This window comes from Hyla sarda, chromosome 5 (assembly GCF_029499605.1).
Source record: "Hyla sarda isolate aHylSar1 chromosome 5, aHylSar1.hap1, whole genome shotgun sequence".
Classification (NCBI taxonomy): domain Eukaryota; kingdom Metazoa; phylum Chordata; class Amphibia; order Anura; family Hylidae; genus Hyla; species Hyla sarda.
The window spans coordinates 297002348-297029205 of record NC_079193.1 but is presented as its reverse complement, the minus strand read 5'-3'; the positions used below and the strand labels follow the sequence as shown (position 1 = coordinate 297029205).

At 44.7% G+C, this 26858-nt stretch overlaps 1 protein-coding gene across 2 annotated transcripts in view; it reads right to left on the bottom strand.

The window, feature by feature from the left end:
- The window catches only part of CLVS1 (clavesin 1), a 125854-nt gene that overhangs the window by 6699 nt on the left and 92297 nt on the right, over positions 1–26858 (bottom strand). The gene's annotated exons all lie outside the window — the stretch shown is intronic.

Genomic DNA, 26858 nt, shown 5'->3' with positions numbered 1-26858 from the left:
CCCCTAATTACATTAGTTTCAAAAATGGGATCACATATGGGGGTTCCACTATTCTGGCACCATAAGGGGCTTTGTAAACACACATGGCCTTCAATTCCAGACACATTCTCTCTCCAAAAGCCCAATGATGCTCCTTCTCTTCTGAACATTGTAATTCGCCTGCAGAGCACTTTACAGCCACATATGGGGCATTTCCATATTCAGAAGAAAGGGGTTAAAAATGTTGTGAAAAAATATTTTTTTTCATTTTCATGCCCAACTTTAACGGAAATTCTTCAAACACCTGTGGGGTGTTAAGGCTCAATATACCCCTTGTTGCGTTCCCTGAGGGGTGTAGTTTCCCAATGGGGTCACATGTGGGTGTTTTTTTTGCGTTTATGTTAGAACTGCTGTAACGATCAGCCACCCCTGTGCAAATCACCTCAAATGTACATGGTGCTCTCACTTCTGAGCCTTGTTGTGCGTCTGCAGAGCATTTTACGTCCACATATGGGGAATTTACGTACAAAAAGTATGGGGCAACACCAGCATGTTAGTGTAAATAATAAAAAATTTTTAGAAATAACATGCTGGTGTAGACCCCAACTTTACCTTTTCATAAGGGGTAAAAGGAGAAAAAGCCCCACAAAATTTGTAAGCCAATTTCTCCCGAGTACGAAAATACCTCATATGTGGCCCTAAACTGTTGCCTTGAAATACGACAGGGCTCAGAAGTGAGAGAGCACCATGTACATTTGAGGCTTAAATTAGGGATTTGCATAGGGACTGACCCAGATGCAAGAATTACACTTGCCTCCGATACCAAAATTACCTTATGGCAGTGTTTCCCAAACATGGTGCCTCCAGCTTTTGCAAAACTCCCAGGATACCTGGACAGTCAATGACTGTCCGGCAACACTGGGAGTTGTTGTTTTGCAACAGTTGGTGGTCCGTTTTAGAAACCGTGCTGTACCAGATGTTTCTCATTATTGGGGAGAGGGGGGATAACTGTGTAGGGGTATGTGTATATGTAGTGTTTTACCCTTTATTTTGTGTTAGTGTAGTGTAGTATAGTGTTTTTAGGGTGCAAACACACGTGCGGGGGTTCACAGCGAGTTTCCCGCTGGGAGTTTGAGCTGCAGAGGAAAATTTGCTGCATCTCAAACTTTCAGCGAGAAACTCACTGTAAACCCCCGCCCGTGTGAATGTAGCCTGTGCATTCACATGGGGGGGCCTCCAGCTGTTGCAAAACTACAACTTTGGCTTTCCGTGCATGCTGGGGGTTGCAGTTATGCAACAGCTAACATTGGTTGCAAAACACTGAGTTAACACTGAGTTAACAAACTCTCAGTGTTACGCAACCAGTGTGCCTTCAGCTGTTGCAAAAACTACAACCCCCAGCATGCAAGGACAGCAGAAGGGCATGCTGGGATTTTTAGTTATGCAACAGCTGGAGGCATACTTCTACAACTTCCAGCATGCCCTTTGGCTCTCCGTGCATGCTGGAAGTTGTAGTTATGCAACAGCTGGAGGGAATACTGTAAGAAGTACTGTGACTGAGCATTGAGAGTTTCTGTGTATTCCCCCCCCTCTTTTTTCTGTCTGGAGGGGACTGCAGGTGGAGAGTGGGTGAACTAATTATTGATTGTTTTATTTATCTTTATTTATTTTTATATATTTGTTACTGTTAATACTTGCAATCCCCAAATCTAGTATGGCCTCCATGTTGGAAAATGCAGTCCAGTGTACATCTTGTGCAATGTATGCAATCCTTGAACAGCAGTTTTAGGGTGCATATTGTTGTGCGAGATGTATGTGAGTTGCTCATTTGGAAGTCCAGATCCTGGATCTAGAGGAGCAACTGGCAACACTGAGATGCATTGACAACCTGGAGAGGAGTCTCCTGCTCACTGAGCAGGTACTCTCTGGGGTAGAGGTGGGGGAGGATAGTGGGACGGAGGTACAGGAAAGTCAGGCAGTTAGCTGGGTTACAGTTAGAAAATGGGGTAGAGGGAAAAGTGTCAGGAAGGCTAGTCCTGATCTGGCACACCCCAACAAGTTTGCCCATTTGGCAGATGAGGGGGATGCCATTTCAGAGCTAGCAGAACTGCAGCAGGCCTCTGACCGCCAGGGGGGTGTCTGCTCCAGTAAGGAGGGAGGAGTGCAGGGCAGGCCAGACAGGTACTGGTAGTGAGGGACTCAATTATTAGGGGGACAAAAAGGGTGATCTGTCACAAAGACCAGGATCGCTGAACAGTGTGTTGTCTTCCTGGCGCTCTAGTTTAGCACATCGCGGATTGGGTTGACAGGTTGCTGGGTGGGGCTGGAGAGGACCCAGCAGGCATGGTACATATTGGCACCAATGACAAAGTAAGAGGTAGGTGGAGTGTCCGTAAAAATGATTTAAGGGACTTAGGCTGCAAGCTTAAGGCAAGGACCTCCAAGGTAGTATTTTCTAAAATATTACCTTTACCACAAGCCACACCAGAGAAGCAGCGGGAGATCAGGGAGGTAAACATGTGGCTCAGAAGCTGGTGTAGGAAAGAGGGGTTTGGGTTCATGGAGAATTGGGCAGACTTCACTGTCGGATACCGGCTCTACCGTAGGGAGGGGCTGCACCTCAATGGGGAGGGTGCAGCTGTGCTTGGGGAGAAGATGGCTAGAAGGGTGGAGGAGTGTTTAAACTAGGGACTGGGGGGGAGGGAACCTACAACGTAGAGGGGGAAGATAGTGTAGATAGAGAGGGGGGACTTAGTAATATACCTGGGGGTGGAGTGGAGGAGGGGTTAGAGTAGTTAATAGGGATAGGCTTCATAGGAAAAAAAATCATACACCATTGTATTGCATGATAACTATTGCCAGAAGTCTGTCCAATAAAACAGAGGAACTGGAGTGGTTGATGTCTGAAGAAAATTATGACATAGTGGGTATTACAGAAACTTGGTTGGATGATAGCTGTGACTGGGCGGTCAACATACAGGGTTATAGTCTATTCAGGAAGGATCGGACAAAACGGAAAGGGGGAGGAGTTTGTCTTTATGTAAAGTCCAGTCTGAAGGCCACACTGCGGGAGAATATGTGGGAGGAAAACGATAATGTGGAGTCATTATGGGTAGAAATATATGGAGATAAAAATGCAAAAATTCCGGTAAGGGTTTGTTATAAGCCACCAAACATAATGGAAGAGGCAGAAGGTCAATTACTGAGGCAAATAAACAAAGCAGAAAATCAGAATGAGGTGATAATAATAGGGGACTTTAACTGTCCTGATATAAACTGGGAGACTGAGACCTGTGAATCTCATAAAGGAAACAGGTTTCTGACTATAGCTAAAGACAATTATCTGTCCCAAATGGTACAGGGACCGACCAGAGGGGGCGCCCTACTAGACTTAATATTAACCAGCAGACCTGATAGAGAAACTAACGTGCAAGTAGAAGGATATCTAGGAAATAGTGATCATAATATAATACATTATAACTTGTTCTTCAAAAAGGGACTCTCTTAAGGGGCCACAAAAAAAATGAACTTTAGGAAAGCAAAGTGCGATCAACTCAGAGAAACCCTTAACAATATAAAATGAGATAATGTCCTCAAAAATATGAATACTGACACTAAATGGGAGACTTATATCTTAAATATCTTAAATTCTCACTGTAAGATGTATATACCCTATGGGAAAAAAAGGGTCAGAAATAAAAGAAAACCAATATGGATGATTAAAAATGTTAAGGGGGGGGGAATAAATGACAAAAATAAAGCATTTAAACTACTAAAACAGGATGGCAGTGAAGAAGCATTAAAAAGCTATAGAGAAAAAGTTAAAATATGTAAAATACAGATGAAAGCCGCAAAAATAAAGACTTATTGCCAAAGAGAGTAAAACTAACCCCAAAATGTTCTTTAACTATATAAATACCGTATTTATCGGCGTATAACACACAATTTTTAGGCAAAAATTTTTAGCCTAAAGTCTACCTGCGTGTTATACGCCGATAAGCCGCTGCAGTTTAATGATTTAAAGCGGGCGCTTTAAATCAATGAACTGCAGCGGCTTTGCAGGTGCAGAGACCTGCCGTCGCTGCCGGCTTCTCTGCCTGTCCTGGGGTCTAGAGCCCTGCTGCCAGCCCTTCTCTCCCCCTGGCTATCGGTGCCGCTGCCCGTTCTCTCCCCCTGGCTATCGGTGCCACTGCCCCATTGCCGGCGCCGATAGCCAGGGGGAGAGAAGTGGCGCCGGCATTGGGTAAGCGGCGTCGACAGACAGGGGGAGAGAAGGGGCAGTGGCACCCATTGCCGGCGCTGCTGCCCTGTTGCCTCCCCCATCCCTGGTTGTATAATTGCCTGTTGCCGGGGTCGGGTCCGCGCTGCTTCAGGCCTCCGGTGTGCGTCCCATGCGTCGTTGCTATGCACTGCACGGCGCGGTGCAATGACGTCACTCATCATTGCGCCACGCCGTGCAGTGCATAGCAACGACGCACACCGGAGCCCTGAAGCAGCGCGGACCCGACCCCGGCAACAGGTAATTATACAACCGGGGATGGGGGAGCCAACAGGGCAGCGGCACCGGAAATGGGTGCCACTGCCCCTTCTCTCCCCCTGGCTATCGGCGCCGGCAATGGGGCGCCAGCACCGATAGTCAGGGGGAGAGAACGGGCAGCGGTGCAGATAGCCAGCGGGAGAGAAACGGCGGCAGCAGGGCTCTAGACCCAAGGAAAGGCAGGGGGAGAGAAGCGGGCATCGACGGCCTCTCTCCCCTGCCTTTCCTGGGGGTGTATCGGGTTATACGCATGCACAAACACGCACCCTCATTTTACCAAGGATATTTGGGTAAAAAACTTTTTTTACCCAAATATCCTTGGTAAAATGAGGGTGCGTGTTACAGGCCGGTGCGTGGTATACCCCGATAAATACGGTAGCAAAAAGGTCAAAAATGAAAGTGAAGGCCCTTTAAAAAATGATGAGGAAGAAATTATAGATGGGGATCAGGAAAAAGCAAATATACTAAACAAATTCTTCTCCACTGTATTCACCGAGGAAAATGAAATGCCAGGTGAAATACAGTGTGATAATGTAAACTCCCCAGTACAGGTCACCTGTCTAACCCAGGAAGAAATACAGTGCCGCCTACAAAAATTCTAAATAGAAAATCACCAGGTCCAGATGGCATTCACCCCCGAATTCTAAAGGAATTAAGTATTGTAATAGAAAGACCTTTGTTTTTAATATTCAGGGACTCTATAGTAACAGGGACTGTTCCCCAGGACTGGCGCATGGCAAATGTGGTGCCAATATTTAAAAAGGCGTCAAAAGGTGACCCCAAGAATTATAGACCTGTTAGTTTAACCTCTGTTGTATGTAAATTGTTTGAGGGTTTTCTAAGAGATGCTATTTTGGAGTACCGTATATACTCGAGTATAAGCCGACCCGAGTATAAGCCGAGACCCCTAATTTCAACCCAAAATCCCAGGAAAAGTTATTGACTCGAGTATAAGCCTAGGGTGGGAAATACCTCATCCCCCCCTGTCATCATCCAGACCCGTCATTAACATCCTCATCATCCCCTTGTCATCATCCCACACATCCCCCCTTCATCATCCCCTTATCATCCCACACATCCCCCCTTCATCATCCCCTTGTCATCATCCCACACATCCCCTTATCCCACACATCCCCCCTTCATCATCCCCTTGTCATCATCCCACACATCCCCTTATCATCCCACACATCCCCCCTTCATCATCCCCTTGTAATCATCCCACACCCCCCCCCCTTCATCATCCCCACCCCCCTTCATCATCCTCTTCTCATCATTCGCCCTCAGTGGTCTTCAACCTGCGGACCTCCAGAGGTTTCAAAACTACAACTCCCAGCAAGCCCGGGCAGCCATCGGCTGTCCGGGCTTGCTGGGAGTTGTAGTTTTGAAACCTCCGGAGGTCCGCAGGTTGAAGACCACTGCGGCCTTCAACATGCGGACCTCCAGAGGTTTCAAAACTACAACTCCCAGCAAGCCCGGGCAGCCATCGGCTGTCCGGGCTTGCTGGGAGTTGTAGTTTTGAAACCTCCGGAGGTCCGCAGGTTGAAGACCACTGCGGCCTTCAACATGCGGACCTCCAGAGGTTTCAAAACTACAACTCCCAGCAAGCCCGGGCAGCCATCGGCTGTCCGGGCTTGCTGGGAGTTGTAGTTTTGAAACCTCCGGAGGTCCGCAGGTTGAAGACCACTGCGGCCTTCAACATCATCCAGCCCCCTCTCACCCCCTTTAGTTCTGAGTACTCACCTCCGCTCGGCGCTGGTCCGGTCCTGCAGGGCTGTCCGGTGAGGAGGTGGTCCGGTGAGGAGGTGGTCCGGGCTGCTATCTTCACCGGGGGCGCCTCTTCTCCGCGCTTCCGGCCCGGAATAGAGCCGTTGCCTAGACAACGACGCATCTGCGTCATTGTCAAGGCAACGTGACTATTCTGAGGCCGGGCCGGAAGCGCTTAGAAGAGGCCTCCCCGGTGAAGATAGCAGCCCGGACCACCTCCTCACCGGACCACCTCCTTACCGGACAGCCCTGCAGGACCGGACCAGCGCCGAGCGGAGGTGAGTACTCAGAACTAAAGGGGGTGAGAGGGGGCTGGATGATGTTGAAGGCCGCAGTGGTCTTCAACCTGCGGACCTCCGGAGGTTTCAAAACTACAACTCCCAGCAAGCCCGGACAGCCGATGGCTGCCCTGGCTTGCTGGGAGTTGTAGTTTTGAAACCTCTGGAAGTCCGCAGGTTGAAGACCACTGCGGGTGGGGGGAGTTCACTCGAGTATAAGCCGAGGGGGTGTTTTCAGCACGAAAAATCGTGCTGAAAAACTCGGCTTATACTCGAGTATATACGGTATATTGCTAAAAATAAAAACATGACCCCATATCAGCATGGATTTATAAGGGATCGGTCCTGTCAAACTAACCTGATCAGCTTTTATGAGGAGGTGAGCTCCAGACTGGACCAGGGGCAATCGCTGGATGTCGTATATCTGGATTTTTCCAAAGCATTTGATACAGTGCCACATAAAAGATGTACAAGAAAGATATAGTGGAGCTGGGGAGGGTTGAAAGACGGGCAACCAGAGTAATATGGGGAATGGGAATGTGGTGCCTGGTGAGGCAATGGTGTTACAGGGTCTGGTGGTATTAACCCTTGGTTTGTCGTGACGCCAGGATGCGGTTGTTTTGTATAGATGGCCCTGCTGGCAACCGGCCCAAAAATGGAGGGATAATAAACGGAAGGTCCACAGCAGGATTTATGAGATAACTGGAACTTTTACTTAACTTCTTGAGCAAACAGTCTTTACAATTAAACAGTTTCTCCTGAGGTAACCAGGATGCAGGTTCTTCACAAGCTTGGCTGGGACTAATAGTCTTGAGCTTTAAGCAGGCCACTGTGCTACTAATTATAGGATTTGAGTTGAATAGTAGTCACAAGGAATTTGTAGATAGAGCATTATAACTCATGGTTTTAGTGGCTGCCAGTCTAGGCTTTGGCCTAGGTAAGATGAATTGAGATATGCTGATTGTGCTTGCTTGAGTGTCCAGCAGGAAGGGCAGGAACAAGAGAGAGAATTTAGTGACTGCAGCCCCTTATATACTAAGGAGGCTGGACTAATCCCATTGGTTGTCAAGCCTGTAGGTCCTGAATCCAGAGAACTCTGGGTGCATCACATGACATTATCACATGACCCAGGAAGATCCTATACATCTATACAACTTTGTACATAACTTCATACATAACGACCAATATACACTATACCTTTATAATGCATTATACAAGGCGAGTAAAGGGTAAGCCCTGCAGGAGAGCCCTGTGGAATGGAGGGACTCTAACTGAGGGGACTTAAGACAGGGACAGGACAAGGTCATGTACCGGGATACCACAAGAGGATTACAGTACCCAGAAAGATTATCAGAATTAAGGTTATTTAGTTTAGAAAAAAGAAGGCTTAGGGGCGACCCTAATAACTATGTATAAATATATCAGGGGACAGTACAGAGATCTCTCACATGATCTATTTATACCCAGGACAGTATCTATAACAAGGGGGCATCCTCTACGTCTAGAGGAAAGAAGGTTTCTACACCACCACAGACGGGGGTTCTTTACTGTAAGAGCAGTGAGACTGTGGAATTCTTTCCCGGACAAGGTGGTCACGGTGAACTCTGTAAAAGTGTTCAAAAGGGGTCTGGATGCATTTTTGGAGAATAATAACATCGATGGTTATGTTTACTAGATATTAACCCCTTAAGGACCAAGCCCATTTTCACCTTAAGGACCAGAGCATTTTTTGCACATCTGACCACTGTCACTTTAAGCATTAATAACTCTGGGATGCTTTTACTCATGAATTTGATTCCAAGATTGTTTTTTCGTGACATATTCTACTTTAACATAGCGGTAAAATTTTGTCCATACTTGCATCCTTTCTTGGTGAAAAATTCCAAAATTTCATGAAAAATTTTAAAATTTAGCAATTTTCAAACTTTGAAGCTCTCTGCTTATAAGGAATATAGGCATTCCAAATAAATGATATTTTGATTCACATATACAATATGTCTAGTTTATGTTGGCATCATAAAGTTTACATGTTTTTACTTTTGGAAGACATCAGAGGGATTCAAAGTATAGCAGCAATTTTCGAATTTTTCACAAAATTTTCTAAATCTGAATTTTTCAGGGACCAGTTCAGTTTTGAAGGGGATTTGAAGGGCCTTCCTATTAGAAATACGCCATAAATGACCCCATTATAAAACTGCACCCCTCAACGTATTCAAAATGACAATCAGTAAGGAAGTTAACCCTTTAGGTATTTCACAGGAATAGCAGCAAAGTGAAGGAGAAAATTCTAAATCTGCATTTTTTACACTCGTATGTTCTTGTAGACCTAGTTTTTGAATCTTTATAAGGGGTAAAAGTAGAGAAATCCCCCCAAAATATGTAACCCAATTTCTCTTGAGTAAGGAAATACCTCATGTGTATGTCTAGTGTTCGGCGGGCGCAGTAGAGGGCTCAGAAGGGAAGGAGCGACTGGGATTTTGGAGAGTGAATTTTTCTGAAATGGTTTTTGGGGGGCATGTCACATTTAGGAAGCCCCTATTGTGCCAGAACAGCAAAAAACCCTCACATGGCATACTATTTTGGAAACTACACCCCTCAAGGAATGTAACAAGGGGTCCAGTGAGCCTTAACACCCCACAGATGTTTGATGACTTTTCGTTAAAGTCGGATGTGTAAATGAAAAATTATTTTTTTCACTGAAATGCAGTTTTTTCCCCCAAACTTACCATTTTTACAAGAGGTAATAGGAGACAATGCCCCCCAAAATTTGTAACCCTGTTTCTTCTGTGTATGGAAATACTCCATATGTGGATGTAAAGTGCTCTGTGGGCGAACTACAATGCTCAGAAGAGAAGGAGCGCCATTGGGATTTTGGAGAGAGAATTTGTTTGGAATGAAGGTCGGGGATCATGTGCTTTACAAAGCCCCCCGTGGTGCCAGAACAGTGGACCCCCCCACATGTGACCCTATTTCGGAAACTGCACCCTTCAGGGAATGTAATAAGGGGTGCAGTGAGCATTTACACCCCACTGGCCTTTGACAGATCTTTGGAACAGTGGGCTGTACAAATGAAAAATTAGATTTTTCATTTTTGCGGACAACTGTTCAAAAAATCTGTCAGACACCTGTGGGGCGTAAATGCTCACTGTACCCCTTATTACATTACGTGAGGGGTGTAGTTTTCAATATGGGGTCACATGTGGGTGTTTTTTTTTTGTGTTTATGTCAGAACCGCTGTAACGATCAGCCACCCCTGTGCAAATCACCTCAAATGTACATGGCGCTCTCACTCCTGAGCCTTGTTGTGCGCCCACAGTGCATTTTATGTCCACATATGGGGTATTTTCGTACTGAGGAGAAATTGCGTTACAAATTTTGGGGGTCTTTTTTTCCTTTTACCTCTTGTGAAAATGAAAAGTATGGGGCAACTCCAGCATGTTAGGGTAAAAAATGTAAAAACATTTTTACAATGACAGCTGGTATAGACCCCAACTTCACCTTTTCATAAGGGGTAAAAGGAGAAAAAGCCCCCCAAAAATTTGTTAGGCAATTTCTCCTGAGTACGAAAATACCCCATATGTGGCCCTAAACTGTTTCCTTGAAATACGACAGGGCTCCGAAGTGAGAGAGCGCCATGCGCATTTGAGGACTAAATAAGGGATTTGCATGAGGACGGAACCGGATGCAAGAATTACACTTGCCTCCAGTACCAAAAATACCCTATGGCAGGGTTTCCCAAACAGGGTGCCTCCAGCTGTTCCAAAACTTCCAGCATGCCTAGAAAGTCAATCGCTGTCCCGCAATACTTCGAGTTGTCTTGCAACAGCTAGATTCTCCATTTTGTAAACAGTGTCATACGAGAAATGTTTTATTCTTATTTGGGGGGGGGGGGGGGTGAAGGGGGGCTGTGTAGGGGTATGTGTATATGTAGTGTTTTACTTTTTATTTTGTGTAATGTAGTATAGTGTAGTGTTTTTAGGGTACACTCACACGGCCGGGTCTACAGGAAGCTTTCCGCTGAGAGTTTGAGCTGCGGCGGAAAACTTGCTGCATCTCAAACTTGTATCATGAAGTTCGCTGTAGACCCCCGCCCGTGTGAATGTACCCTGTACATTCACATGGGGGGGGGGGTCCAACCTCCAGCTGTTGCAAAACTACCACAACCAGCATGCCCTTTGGCTGTCCGTGCATGCTGGGGGTTGAAGTTATGCAACAGCTGAAGGCACACTGGTTGCAAAACACAGTTTGTTACTTAACTCAGTGTTTCGCAACCAGTGTGCCTCCAGCTGTTGAAGAACTACAACTCCCTGCATGTACAGTTTATCAGTGCATGCTGGGAGTTGTAGTTTGAAACAGCTGGAGACACACTGGTTGCGAAACACTGAGTTAGGTAACAAACTTTGCAACCAGTGATCCTTCATCCGTTGGAAAAACTACAACTCTCAGCATGCAGTGACAACTGAGGGCATGCTGGGACTTGTAGTTATGCAACAGCTGAAGGCCTACTACTAACACTCCCAGCATGCCCTCTGGCTGTCCGTATATGCTGGGGGTTGTAGTTATGCAACAGCTGGAGGCACACTGGTTGCAAAACACTGAGTTTGTTACTTAACTCAGTGTTTCCCAAAAAGGGTGCCTCCAGCTGTTGGGACATGTTGGGAGTTAGTTTTGAAATATCTGGAGGGTCACAGTTTGGTGACCACTGTGCAGTGGTGTCCAAGCTGTAGCCCTCCAAATGTTGCAAAACTTCAACTCCAAGCATGCCCAGACTGTCCAGGCATGCTGGGAGTTGTAGTGCTGCAAAATCTGAAGGGCCACATGTTACAGAACTACAACTCCCAGCATGCCTGGACTGTCTGGGCATGCTGGGAGTTGTAGTTTTGCAACATCTGTAAGAGCACAGTTTGGACACCACTGCACAGGGGTCTCCAAACTGTGGGCCTCCAGATGTTGCAAAACTACAACTCCCAGCATGCCCAGACAGCCTTTGGCTGTCTGGACTTGCTGGGAGTTGTAGTTTGGCAACTCCTGGAACGCAGCAGTGAAGATCACTGCTCCGTCTGCCGCTGCCTCCGCTGGTCCCGCGCTGTCTGTCCGGTACCGCCGCGGTTCCCGCTGCGATCGCTGGCCCCGGGACATGATCGCTGGTCCCGGGACCCTCTGCCATCTTCCCCCCCGCTCTGCCCCGACATCCAGGGGCGGGGCAGAGCGGGGATTTCACCTTTAACTCCCCGCCCCCCTCCTGCCATTGGTCGCTAGTCCTAACGACCAATGGCAGGGGTTTAGGAGCGAGGTGGCAGCTGTCACCTCGGTCCTATCCCTTCAGGATGATCGGAGCGGTCTCTGACTGCTCCGATCATCGTTATTTTCCGGGTGATCGGGTCACCAGAGACCCGATCAGCCCGGAACCCCGCAAGTCCTTGTCATTAGTCAGTCACTAACTGACTGACTAATGACAATGATCTGCAGCAGGGGACCAGTCTGATTGGTCCCCTGCTGCATAGTGTCATCGGTCAGCTGTCCAGGACAGCTGAGATGACATTTCTATCACCATGCCAACGGACATGGTGATAGAAAATGTATTGGACGTTTATACATGTCAATTTGCGTTGTCACAGAAAAAATGGATGTGTATACACGTCCATTTGCGGGAAGGGGTTAAGGGAAAGCATGTTGATCCAGGGATTTATTCTGACTGCCATACTGGAGTCGGGAAGGAATTTTTACCTCTAGTATAAGGGTTTTTTTATCCTTCCTCTGGATCAACTCAGCAGGGACTCATTAGGGATATAGGTTAAAGTAGATGTGCTCTGGTCTTTTTTCAACTTTATGAACTATGTTACTATGTTACACTGGTTGCAAAACACTCAGTTTGTTACTTAACTCCGTGTTTCCCAACCTGTGTGCCTCCAGTTGTTGCAAAACTACAGCCAAAGGGAATGTTGGTAGTTGTAGTTATGCAACAACTGGAAAACAGTTTGGAGACCACTGTTTAGTGGTGTCCAAACTGTAGTCCTCCAGATTTTGAAAAACTACAACAACTACAACTCCAAGCATGCTCAGACTGCCCAGGCATGCTGGGAGTTGTAGTTCGGCAACATATGAAGGGCCACATGTTGCCGAACTACAACTCCCAGCATGTCTGGGCATGCTTGGAGTTGTAGTTTTGCAATATCTGGAGTGCTACATTTTGAACACCACTGTATAGTGGTGTCCAAACTGTGCTTTTCCAGATGTTGAAAAACTACAACTCCCAGCATGCTGAGACTGTCCAGGCATGCTGGGAGTTGTAGTTCTGCAACATCTGAAGGGCCAGATGTTACAGAACTACAACTCCCAGCATGCCTGGGCAGTCTGTGCATGCTTGGAGTTGTAGTTTTGCAACATCTGGAGGGCTACAGCTTGGGCACCACTGTATAGTGGTCTCCAAACTGTGGCCCTCCAGATGTTGCAAAACTACAACTCCCAGCATGCCCAGAAAGCCTTTGGCTGTCTGGGTATGCTGGGAGTTGTAGTTTGGCAATTACTAGAAGGCAGCAGTGAAGGTCACTTAACACTGATCTTCACTGCTGCCTCCATTGCTGCTCCGCCGCCGCTTAATCACTGCCGCCGATCCCACCACTGCCGGATGCCGATCCCGCCGCCAATCCCGTGGAGTCTGGCCTCCTTGTGACTCTGGTACCTGCCGCCATCTTCCTCGCCTATCCCCTGCCATTGGTCGGGTTGTAATCAACCAAACTACTCTCTTTATCAGAACTTATGAGGGTAAGAAGTTTATTTTTATAATTTTTTGCAGAAAATATGAAATTAAAGCAGGCATCTTACTGTTTACCAGCGTTCATATCACCCTTTAGGGTACATTCCTATGGCTCTGACGCCATTGTAGAAACTATACATAATTATCACTTAAAACTCCCTAGAAATAGATGACAAGTGTAATTTCCACCAAGGTCTCCTCAGAATGTAAACTACTTAGAGCTCTGGGGGGTGGAATAATATATAGGATTGCTATTTTAATTGCACGCGTGTCCTTGGTGTAGGTCAATGCTATTAATCTGATTGCAAGTCACAGCTGCGGCTGCTGAACCACGCTTATATCTTATGCTGCAGGCTACAGTACAGCTGGGAAGTGTATGGTTGCTTTCTTCCATTCACTTTCTGTCATGCTACATTATACACATCAAAAATGATGTACCATGTTTGGGTGAGCGACAGCACTGTTTCACAGTATAGACTACTCTTGTTTTTTGGTCTAATGGAGACTGAAGATGAGGCTTGGTATGTAACCTAGGGTCATTGTGATGGACTTAAAAGATCAGGGCACTTGCTTTACACATTCATTCTGCAGACCATAAAAATAAATTCAGCACAGTTACAGCCAGTGACTTACAGGTGACACATTCCATTTTGATCCCAATCATGACTTATGGAACCAACATTAAAAGGGGTACTCCGCCCCTAGACATCTTATCTGGGTACTCCCATGATCTCCCTGCTGCACCCAGAGTTTGTTTAGAGTATTGGGTGGAGCGCCAGAGGCTCGTGATGTCATGGTCATGCCCCCTCAATGCAAGTCTATGGAAGGGGGCATAATGCTCCCTCCCATAGGCTTGCATTGAGGGGGGAATGGCCATGACGTCACGAGTGGGGCGTGATCGTGACATCACAAGCCTCTGCCTCGCATCGCCAGTCATCTGGCACAAAGCGAAGTTAGCTCCATGCACCGAATGGCTGGGGTGCCGCAGCCAAGATTTCAAGGGTCCCCAGTGGCAGGATCCTGGCGATCCAAAGGATAGGGGATAAGATGTCTATGGGCGGAGTATCCCTTTAAACTCTGTCCCAGACATATATGATAAAGAGTTCTTCTCGAAAGGCGTGATGGTCTATGCTTTTATTCCTTTTCCCTCTCTTTTTTGTGATGATTTTAACAAGATTAAAATAAAGCTTGCTATTTTTACTATATTCTGCCTGAAATATGGCGTGCTGGTTTCCTCCTCTTGGGAGTTACTGGCCCGCCAAGAAGTGGAGGAGACATGCGCCGCTTCCTCCGCTGGGCGGGCAAATAATGATGAGGAGAGTGGCGTGGGAGGTGGTGTTGCGAGCATTCAGGCTCCTGAAGCAGACACTGTTGAGGAACCTGAGAAGGACATCAGTGACATGCAGACACAACTCGATGATGATGAAGCTGATCGCACTTGGGAGCCGAGTGCAGAAGGGGCTTCATCATCATCAGGAGAAGAGGGTTGCAGGTTGCCCATGAGGCATGGTTGGCATTCAGCATGATGGCAGAAGGGGAAAGTCTGGAGCCAAAAGTGCTTCGCGGCAGCCTACCTTCACGGGAGGTAGTGGAACAGGGGTTCCGGGAGTCGGCGGCAGTAGCAGTCAATCAGTGCGGACTGTTGTTGGGAAAAGCTACTCGGCAGTGTGGCAGTTTTTCATCAAGCATCCGGAGGATGTTTACCTGGCCACATGTAAGATGTGTCGGCAGAAGGTGAAGCGGGGCCAGGGTCCCAATGTTGGCACCACGGCCCTGCATCAACATATGCAGCATAACCATTAAGCGGCCTGGGAGAACCGTGGCTCCGATGTCGTGGTCCAGCCTGCTGCATCACCCAGTGGCACGCCGCTCCCTGTTTCAGCCAGCCAAAGCTCCACCACCTCAGCCGAATGGAGCTGTGTGTCATACTCCAGATGCTCCTTCTCCTCCTACTTTGAGTCAGTCATTCCGCCAGCAATCCATCGGTGAAGCCATGTCAAAGAGACAACAGTTTGCACCCACTCATCCAACGGCGCAGAAGCTGAATGTTCTCCTGTCCAAGTTACTGGTGCTGCAGTCCCTCTGCAGTGGACTCTGCACCTTTCAGAGGACTGATGGCTTGTGCCGAACCGAGGTGGAGAGTCCCAAGCCGTCATTTCTTTGCAAATAAGTCAACACCAGCCCTGCACAATTTTGTGGAATAGAAGTTGGGCCAGTCCTTGAGCCACTGGGATCGACCCGATATGACACGGGGTCACCGCGTGACCCTGCGTTATATTGCAGGAGACGGCACAGGACCTAAATATACATCCTGTGGCGTTAAGGAATTAATTATATTCTTAGGATAAAATATATGTACCTAAAAATGTTTTTTAAATCAAACAAAAGGAAAGGTGTGCAAAAAACACCATGTGCCAGAGGAAGTTTTTACTCCCACCGGTTACAATGGACCATATGTTGTTCCCTTCCACCTTTTAGAGGTCTTTGCATCACATCAATACTTGGTGGTGTAGGTGGTACATGGTGTTATTTGCACACCTTTCCTTTTGTTTAATAATAAAAAAAAATTGGGGTCCATATATTTTATCCTAAGCAAATTATTAAATTAACTTAATTTAACTTTTACGTAATGCATATCCTCAATACTTACCTGAGCACACTAACACTAAGGTAGTTTTTTTCTGCCTACCTGCCTCAGCTACTATTCTGATCCTGACACCCGCCTGATGCCACACATTGGATGCCAAGTTCTCCTTTTTTCATCCACCTTCAACACTGGGAACTGGTATTGCCACCCACCGCAACTATGTTCTCCTCGTGCTGATGTTACCTCCAGGCTGTCTCATTCTGCCACCATATGTTCTCCTCATGCTGATGCCAGCTTCAACTGTCTCATACTGCCACCATATGTTCTCCTCATGCTGATGCCACCTCAAGGCTGTGTCATTCAGACACTGTATGTTCTCCTCATGCTGCCGCCAACTCCAGGCTGTGTCATTCAGGCACTATATGGTCTCCTCATGCTGCCAAGAGCTCCAGGCTGTGTCATTCAGCCACTATATGGTCATCTCATGCTTTCGCCACCTCCAGGCTGTGTCATTCAGCCACAATATGTTCACCTCATGCTGCTGCAAACTCCAGGCTGTGTCATTCAGCCACTTTATGCTGCCGCCAACTCCAGGCTGTGTCATTCAACCACTTTATGTTCTCCTCATGCTGACGCCACCTCCATGCTGTGTCCTTCAGCCACTATATGGTTTCCTCATGCTTCCGCCACCTCCAGGCTGTTTCATTCAACCACTTTATGTTCTCCTCATGCTGCGACAAACTCCAGGCTGTGTCATTCAGCCAATATATGCTTCCACCAACTCCACGCTACGTCATTCAGCCTCTATGTGGTCTCCTCATGCTGACGCCAAATTCATACTGTGTCATTCAGCCACTGTATGGTCTCCTCATACTGATGCCACCTCCAGGCTCTGTCATTGTGCCGCTCTGCGACAGTGATTCTTATAGTGATTCCTCTGATCTGCAGTCATATTGAATAACAGTATTATTTCACTAACCCAGCAGACACCCTCTGCTAGGCAAATTGTTCTACACCCCTATTGAGGATCCCATTAGGCCAGAAATAGACGTTTGTATTAGCGATTCGGACTTATCAAATTTTTCAAAAATTCTCTCATCTCTCGCTGGGACCCCCCCCCCCCCCCCCGCAATCTCCTGCACGGGCCTGGCCTCTGCCGTGGCTCTCCCGTGCAGGAGGTGTGCCAGCAACAGCATGACGCCCTGTCTTCATGCATCCCTTCATCTGAAATAAAGCTGCATAGGGGAAGGGGCTTGTTCTTCGACCTCTGTGAGGACAATGACACACGCATTAGCCGGCGCATAGCGGGGTCCTGTACAAGAGATTTCGCGGGGGGTTCCCAGTGGTCGGACACCCCCATGATTAGACCTGTGGATAGAGGATAAGTTTATTTTACTGCAGATCTCCTTTAAATGATGGACATTCCAGTACATATCTCCTGTATATGCATATATGCCTATGTGTCATTAAAAAAATCCTTGTTTAGGAGAATGTACATTTTTCACCTTCCATATAAAAATCTACATGTACAGTGTGGGCCATTTATATGGTACACCTTCATAAAATGGGAATGGTTGGTGATATTAACTTCCTGTTTGTGGCACATTAGTATATGTGAGGGGGAAACTTTTCAAGATGGGTGGTGACCATGGCGGCCATTTTGAAGTTGGCCATTTTGAATCCAACTTTTGTTTTTTCAATAAGAAGAGGGTCATGTGACACATCAAACTTACTGGGAATTTTACAAGAAAAACAATGATGTGCTTGGTTTTAACGTGACTTTATTCTTTCATGTGTATTTTACAAGTTTCTGACCACTTATTAAATGTGTTCAATGGGCTGCCCATTGTGTTGGATTGTCAATGCAACCCTCTTCTCCCACTCTTCACACACTGATAGCAACACCACAGGAGAAATACTAGCACAGGCTTCCAGTATCCATAGTTTCAGAATGGGCAAAACAAAAATTGGAACAGGACCCTCAGTTTACGCAGAAGATTTTGTTCAGTGATGAGGAAACTTTTATGTGAATTGTGAAATTAACAAACAAAACCACCGCTATTGGTCTGACACTAACCCTCATTGGATAGATCCCTCCAAGACTGTTGGAACACAAAAATTGATGCTATGGTGTGGTATATGGGGTACAAAGATAGTGGGGCCATTCTTCATCAATGGAAACCTCAAGGCCACTGGATATGCGAAATTGCTACATGATGATGTGTTTACCTCTTCATGCACTGAAGCTTGCACGTTCCCTGTGTTTTTCCAGCAACATGGTGCACCACCACATTATGGGTGTCAGGTCCGAGCATTCCTAGATGAACAGTTTCCTGGAAGGTGGATTGGTCATCATGGGCCAGTTGAATGGCCCCAAGGTCTCCCAATCTGACCCCCTTAGATCTTTGGGGTCATCTGAAGGCAATTATCTATGCTGTGAAGATACGAGATGTGCAGCACCTGAAATTACGGATACTGTAAGCCTGTGCTAGCATTTCTCCTGTGGTGTTGCTATCAGTGTGTAAAGAGTAAGAGAAGAGGGTTGTATTGACAATCCAACACAATGGGCAGCACATTGAACACATTTTATAAGTGGTCAGAAACTTGTAAATAACTCATGAAAGAATAAAACATGAAGAAAAAAATATAGGGGAAAATTTTTCCAAGCGCTCAGAGAAGTGATTAATAATCTAACACAATGTATTATGGATAAGGACTTACTCCACAGTGGGGGGGAAATGTTATTAAAACGTATCCCCCCTCCTAGTAGGCACATCAAGCAGATACAGGACCAATGGCAGTCACATGTTTCCACCCAGGTTACTAACCGATTCCGGACTGAGGTGAGCAGACCACTGAGTCGGCAAGCTGTAGATTCTTAATAGTTTATTTGACACATGCGACGCGTTTCTGAGGTATTTTATTGGCTTGCGCCAACTCCTTCATTAGGCATATAGTATATATAATACAAACAGTTTAAATACCTTCACTCTGGGTCTTCGCATGTAGCGTCTTCCGGGTGGTCCCGCATGACATGTGACGGACTTCCGGTCGGCGTCCGATCACATGACTCCACTATGCGTTCCAAGGAACGTCATTTCCTGTGGGTGGTGGAACGCAAACGGAAGCAAAACATTACAGAAGACCCAAAGATCAGGTGACAATAAAATTTACACTTTTAAGATATCATGTTACTATCATCTAAAATAAGGAGCTGTATATAAATATACAATTATACCAAAGTACATAAAAATATTGTTTAAAAAATAATTAAATAATAATATGAATACAAAAATATATTAAAATATATATTTTTTCTATAAAAAATACTAGTATGCCTGTTCTAGACTCTCATTGAGACCATGGGGAAAAAGAGTGTTTTATAATCTCGAGGTTTCTTTTTCTCTACGGGGGAAACTTTCATGACTCCAGCATTTTTATCATGATGGGTAAGGAAATGTCTGGATACGCTATGTAAAGCATATCCATTTTTAATGTCGGACCTATGTTTGTTGATTCTAACTCTAAGACTATTAATAGTCCTCCCTATATATCTTAGGCCACAAGGGCACTCTATCATATATATAATGAAATCACTACTACAATTTAAAAATTCTTTAATAGGATATGGTTCAGATTCCCCTTCAATGGTTATTTCTGTCCTCTTATTACAAATATGTGTACAGCATTGGCACCTATTTTTACCACACTTGAATATTCCCCTGGTCTCCAGCAAAAATCCTTCTTTATACAATGTTAATTTAGATTGTTGTTTACGGGGTACAGATGGGGCAAGAATATTTTTTTAAGTTTTACTTCTCCTAAAAATACAATTAGATTTTTTGGGGATATGTTCTCCAAGTATAGGGTCACTGGTAATCAAATGCCATTTTTTTTGCAATATTTTCTTTATCTCCGCATGTGAATTATTATATCTAGTAATAAATGCTATATTATAGTTGGAATTAAGATCTCTTGATATTGGTTCTTCATCCCTTTTTTTGTTACTGGGTAGACATTCTACTTGAGAGAGTGTTTTAATTTTCTGCTCTGCTCCCTCGATCAGAGGTGGTGGATATCCCTTTGACTTAAAACGATGGCGCAATGTACACAGCTGTTGGCTAAAATCTACCTCGGCTGAGCAATTGCGTCTGATTCTTTTCATTTGCCCGTAGGGTATGTTGTTCTTCCAACTTTTTTTATGGCAGCTGCTGTAATCTAGGTAGCTGTTTGTATCCACCTCCTTAAAATGGGTGGTGGTATGCAGACAGCCGTCCCTCACCTCAATGTCCAAATCCAAAAACGTGGCTCTAGAAGCACTAATGTTGGATGTGAAGATTAGGCCCCAATCATTTGTATTGAGCTTTTCTATAAAATCAATTAAGGACTCTTCACTGCCATTCCATATCATGATGATGTCATCAATAAACCTTCTATAGAACACAATTTGTTTGTTACAAATGCACGCCTCAAATGCCCCTACGTACAGGTTTGCGTAGCATGGGGCAAATTTTGTCCCCATTGATGTGCCGCAAACCTGCACGTAGTGGTCACCATTGTATGCAAAATAATTGTGAATTAATGTATACTGAATGGCATCTAGTATAACCTTTTTTTGTTTTATAGGCATAAGGGGGTCCTCCTGCAGAAAAAGACCAACTGCCTCAACCCCCTTTTTGTGAGGTATATTTGTATACAGGGCGGCTACATCTAGGGTAACCCAGATGTAGCCCTCCTCCTATTCAACATCTCTAAGGAGGGACAGCAAGTGTCCCGTATCTTTTAAATAGGCTGGAAGGCTAGTGGCGAACCTCTGTAATTGATGGTCTATATATTCAGATAATCCACTGGTGACAGAATTCATACTCGCCACTATTGGTCTACCCGGAGGTTTCTTTTTATCTTTGTGCACTTTTGGCAGAAAATAAAAATAAGGAGTGCTTGGATAGGGGTTATACATAAAGTTCCGTTCACGTTTTAAGATACATCTATCTGCTAGGGCTTGATCTAATAAGATTTTTAGATCTTTATTATATATATCCGTAGGATTTTTGTCCAGTTTTTGATAATATTTTTTATCTGACAAAATTTTGGTGGCCTCTTCATGATTTTCTGCCTGATTCAAAATAACAACTCCCCCCCCCCCCCCCTTATCGGCTGGCTTAATCACTATATCTTTATTCTTCATAAGTGTTTGGAGTGCTATTTGTTGTTCTTTATTAAGGTTTCTTGGAAATGTAATTCTTTCTCTCTTTTTAAACATATCTCTAAAATTTTCTAGGACCTTATTATAGAAGGTTTCCAAAAAGAATAAAGTTACGTTAAAACCAAGCACAACATTGTTTTTCATGTGAAATTTACAATAAGTTTCCTTCCTATTGAAAAACAAAAGTTGGATTCAAAATGGCCAACTTCAAAATGGCAACCATGGTCACCACCCATCTTGAAAAGTTTCCCCCCTCACATATACTAATGTGCCACAAACAGGAAGTTAATATCACCAATCATTCCCATTTTCTGAAGGTGTATTCATATAAATGGCCCACCCTGTATATAGATCTGCTACTAATACAGCAAGTATTAATAAACAACTAGGCATTGCAAGAAAACCAAATGCTTTTTCAGGGAATCAGAGGTGGAGCCATTGGGTTGTTATTAGGTTTGGCTTTGGCTTTAGTTTAATTTGGCAAAGACATATGTCTTTTCTGGAAGGGATCCAGGTTGCAGTTCCCAGCACAGAGGGCATCCTGGGATACCAGAGGCTTAGTAGTCCGACATAGTCGTAACAGTGCAGTCGATATAGTCGAAGTAAAAGACTAAAAACAAACTGGCAAGCATCAACACAGATCAATAGCATTCATAGACTTAGCGAATTGGGATATATACTGTATTTTGCAGCTCTAGCAATGTATATAGAGCCACGTACAGGCAGCCAGAATCGGCAGTCCTTGCAGGTCATTACTACGGTGCTGTAAGCACTTTATTTGCTGCCATATGGTGCCTCCATCCCACATCATAATATGGAGTAAAGCTTCTAAGGATTACATTCCCTTACTATGGCGTCTGAATGAACACATCGTAATAGTTTCCTGTTTTATTCAGAAACAGCCTGACAAAAAAAAAAAACTCCACTATTTCTCCATATGAAATCACAAACATGGTAGTGCAATATTGCCCAATAAGCTTGTCTGGATGCTGTATTACAGCTGTGCACAATTCAGAGATTGTACTTAACATGATCTTACTTTAGGACAGAGACCATGATATCAGTGAACATGTAGTAAGCAATGTGTGGCTAAATTACATTAAAATGTTCAGTATAGTCTGACAGATTAAACAGCCAGGTACACACAAAGCCTATGTGCCAAGCTGTACGTTGTCACATGCAATACTTGGTGGGGCTATGAATGGTGGTCTTTTGTTTGATTATGGTCTTGCTCATACAGTCACCAGTACACCCAGTAATGTTGATCTTGGTTTTTAGAAAATTGTCACCCCAGAACTGTAAGCATTGCTGCAGATCTCTGGGAGACTGGCATCACAACCCCATGGCATTAGCAATAATTCAGACATCTGGTATCTGCTTTTTTTGGTCAAAAGACAACTAACTTACGATACCCAGTAAGGTCCCCTTCACATACATCAGTTGTCCGGCAGTCTTTCCCTCCAGCAGGCACCAGAGGGAAACTGATGCTAGAACTGAATGGGATAGTTCACAGTCATCCGGTGTCTCAGTTTGGAGGCCGGATGGCTGGATGTGCCGGACGACACCGGACAGGGGAGCACAGCTTGCTTGATGCTAGACAACTGATGACAACTCACGCATATTGTCATCAGTTGTGGCAACAGTTCCGTCAAGATTTAGGCTAAGTTCAATAGCAAAAAAAAAGAAAATGGGTTTGTGTACTGCTCACTTCTCCCGTACATGGGAATACGGTCTTCTTCAATGTTAGTGGGCAGAATCCAAAAGGAGAAAGGGGAAATCACAGCCCGGGTGCAGGGCCCGACCAGAGGGGGTGCCCTACTAGACTTAATATTAACCAACAGACCTGGCAGAGTAACTAATGTGCAAGTAGAAGGATAGTATTGAGCGGCATAGGCCATATTCGAATTCGCGAATATTCGCGAATATATGGTCGAATATTCGTCATATATTCGGTAAATTCACATATGCGAAAATTAACATATGCAAAAATTAGCATATACCAAAATTAGCATAAGCGAAAATTCGCTTATGTGAAAATTAGCATATGCAAATTCTCGCATATGCAAAAATTTGCACGCCAGTCTCACACAGTAGTATTAGAGCCTTCTTTACACCACACAAGCAGGAAGCAGAGAGGGATGATCACTGTGATGTGGAAAAACAAAACAAAAAACAAAACAAAAAAACAAAAAAAACGAATATTTGTAATTACGAATATATAGTGCTATATTCGCGAATATTGGCGAATATGCGATATTCGCGAATAAAATTTGCATTGCGAATATTCGCGAGCAACACTATAGAAGGACACCTAGGAAATAGTGATTATAATATAATACATTGTAACTTGTTGTTACACTATGCGCTCCGGGCTCACACGCTGGTCATGGGCGCATGGTCTCCTTACCTTCTGCTGCCGACGGGGCTGGGACTCGCATCGCGGGACGTGCCCGCATGCGAGATCCAGTCCGTCACTCTCCAGGTGTTTCTCCTGCCTCTGCCTCCACCTCTCTGCCTCGGCGCGCGTGTCCCCGTCCCTTAGGGCATGCGCGCACCGGAGTTTTAAGGTTTAAATGGCCAGTACGCTCATTAGTGTAGCCACCTGTGGCTTTTTTTTTTTTTTATATAAATTCCTCTACCCTCCTCAGTTCTCTGCCGGGTCTTTGTTGCCTTGTGCCCTAGAGAAAGTGTTCCTTTGTTTTGCCTTGCCGTGTACCAGATCTCCTGCTCTTGTGACTTGACCTTGCTCCTCTGCTGCCTTCCAACTGAACTCCTGCTATGTCCCAACTACGCTACTCTGCCGCCTGCCCTGACCTACTGCTATACAGACTACGAGTTTCCTCATCCCTCCTGTGACTCGCATCTCCTCAGCCGCCTGTGTGGTCGAGCCGTGCCAGGGGTAGCGACCTGGGTGTCGCCTGCAGCTGCAAGCCCATCCTGCTTTGCGGCGGGCTCTGGTGAAGACCAGCGGCACCTTGGACTCCGCTCCCTGGTATGGTCTGAGTCATCTGCCACACAGGTCTAGCGGATCCACATACACCGGAGTTCCTGTCTTCAGAAACGTGAGTGTAACACTTGTTCTTCAATAAGGGAATCTTGCGAGAGGCCACAAAAACAATGAACTTTAGGAAGGCAAAGTTTGACCAACTCAGAGAAGCCCTTAACAATATAAAATGGGATAATGTCCTCAAAAACAAGAATACTGACGCTAAATGGGAGACTTTAAAAAATATCTTAAATTCTCACTGTAAGATGTATATATTTATACCTTATGGGAATAAAAGGATCAGAAATAAAAGAAAACCAATATGGATGAATAAAAATGTTAAGGGGGCAATAAATAACAAAAATAAAGCATTTAAACTAGTAACATAGGATGGCAGTGAAGAAGCATTAAAAAGCTATAGAGAAAGATGTAAAATATGTAAAAAAAAAAAAACAGATAAAAGCAGCAAAAATAGAGACAGAAAGACTCATTGCCCAAGAGAGTAAAACTAACCCCAAAATGTTCTTTAACTATATAAATAGCAAAAAGGTAAAAAATGAAGGTGTAGGACCTTTAAAAATGATGAGGAAGAAATTATAAACGGGGATCAGGAAAAAGCAAATATATACAACAAATTATTCTCCATTATATTCACTGAGGAAAATGAAATGCCAGGTGAAATACAGTAAGATAAGGTAAACTCCCCAGTACAGGTCACCTGTCTAACCCAGGAAGAAGTACAGTGCCGCCTACAAAAAATCTAAATAAACAAATCACCAGGTCCAGATGGCATTCACCCCTGTGTTCTGAAGGAATTAGGTAATGTAATAGACAGACCCCTATGTTAAATATTCAGGGACTGGCACATGACAAATATGGTGCCAATATTTAAAAAGGGGACAAAAGGTGACCCTGGGAATTACAGACCAGTTAGTTTAACCTCTGTTGTATGTAAATTGTTTGAGGGTTTTCTAAGAGATGCTATTTTGGAAAATCTTGAAAAAAATAAATGTAAGACTCCATATCAGCATGGCTTTATGAGGGATCGGTCCTGTCAAACTAACCTGATCTGCTTTTATGAGGAGGTCAGCTCCAGACTGGACCAGGGGGAATCGCTGGATGTCGAATATTTGGATTTTTCAAAAGCATTTGATACGGTGTCACATAAAAGGTTGGTGCATAAAATGAGAAGGATTGAGCTGGGGGAAAATGTGTGTAAGTGGGTAAGTAACTGGCTCAGTGATAGGAAACAGAGGGTGGTTATTAATGGTACTTATTCTGATTGGGTGACTGTTACTAGTGGGGTACCACAGGGGTCCGTCTTGGGTCCTGTTCTATTTAATATATTCATTAATGACCTTGTAGAGGGGATGAATAGCAAAGTAGCAATCTTTGCAGATGATACTAAACTCTGTAAAGCGGTAAACACTATAGAGGACAGTGCACTATTACAAATGGATCTGGATAGGTTGGAGGTTTGGGCTGGGAATTGGCAGATGAGGTTCAACACTCATAAATGTACGGTAATGCACATGTGGAAGAAAAATCCGGGCTGGGATTATGTATTAAATGGGAGAACACTTGGGACGACTGATGTGGAATAGGACTTAGGAGTCTTAGTTAATAGTAAATTTAGCTGTAGTGACCAGTGTCGGGCAGCTGCTGCCAAGGCAAATAAAATCATGGGGAGCATCAATAGGGGCATAGATGCCCACAGCAAGGAAATAATTCTACCGCTGTACAAATCACTAGTCAGACCACACATAGAATACTGTGTACAGTACTGGGCACCAGTGTACAAGAAAGATATAGTGGAGCTGGAGAGGGTTGAAAGACGGGCAACCAGGGTAATACGGGGAATGGGAGGACTATAGTACCCAGAAAGATTATCATAATTAGGGTTATTTAGTTAATAAAAAAGAAGGCTTAGGGGAGACCTAAAAACTATGTATAAATATATCAGGGGGAAGTACAGAGATCTCTCCCATGTTATATTTATACCCAGGACTGTATCTATAACAAGGGGGCATCCTCTACGTCTAGAGAAAAGAAGGTTTTTATACCAGCACAGACGGGGGTTCTTTACTGTAAGAGCAGTAAGACTGTGGAATTCTCTCCCGGAGGAGGTGGTCATGGTGAACTCTGTAAAATTGTTCAAAAGGGGTCTAGATGCATTTTTGGAGAATAATAACATCCCTGTAATGTATACTAGATTTATAGGGACAGAAGGTTGATCCAGGGATTTATTCTGACTGCCATATTTGGAGTCGGGAAGGAATTTTTACCTCTAGTATGAGGGTTTTTTGCCTTCCTCTAGATCAACTCAGTAGGGACTCATTAGGGATATAGGTTGAACTTGATGGACTCTGGGCTTTTTTCAACCTTATGAACTATGTTATACTATGTTATACACAGAAACTCACTGTAAACAGGTTGATCCTGCCATGTGTGTGAAAAATGGTGAGAATTTGGATCCGATTTCTTCATATATTAATCTCTAAACTAGAAAAAACTAGTATTTAATCCATGTGAGCCAACAGCCTTTATTGCAGCTACAGTTTATTCTGCATTTGTAGTATGCTTGAATCTGTTGTTATGTTGACTACAATACTCATTGCAAAAAAATGTAAATTGGCTATATTGTCATTTGGACCTATTATATTGTTTTGTGACCAATGGTCTTAACAGTAGTCACATTGCCCTTGTTTTACCCCTATGTAAAATAAATCTATTATTGAGAAGCAAACCATTGATAAAACTTGTC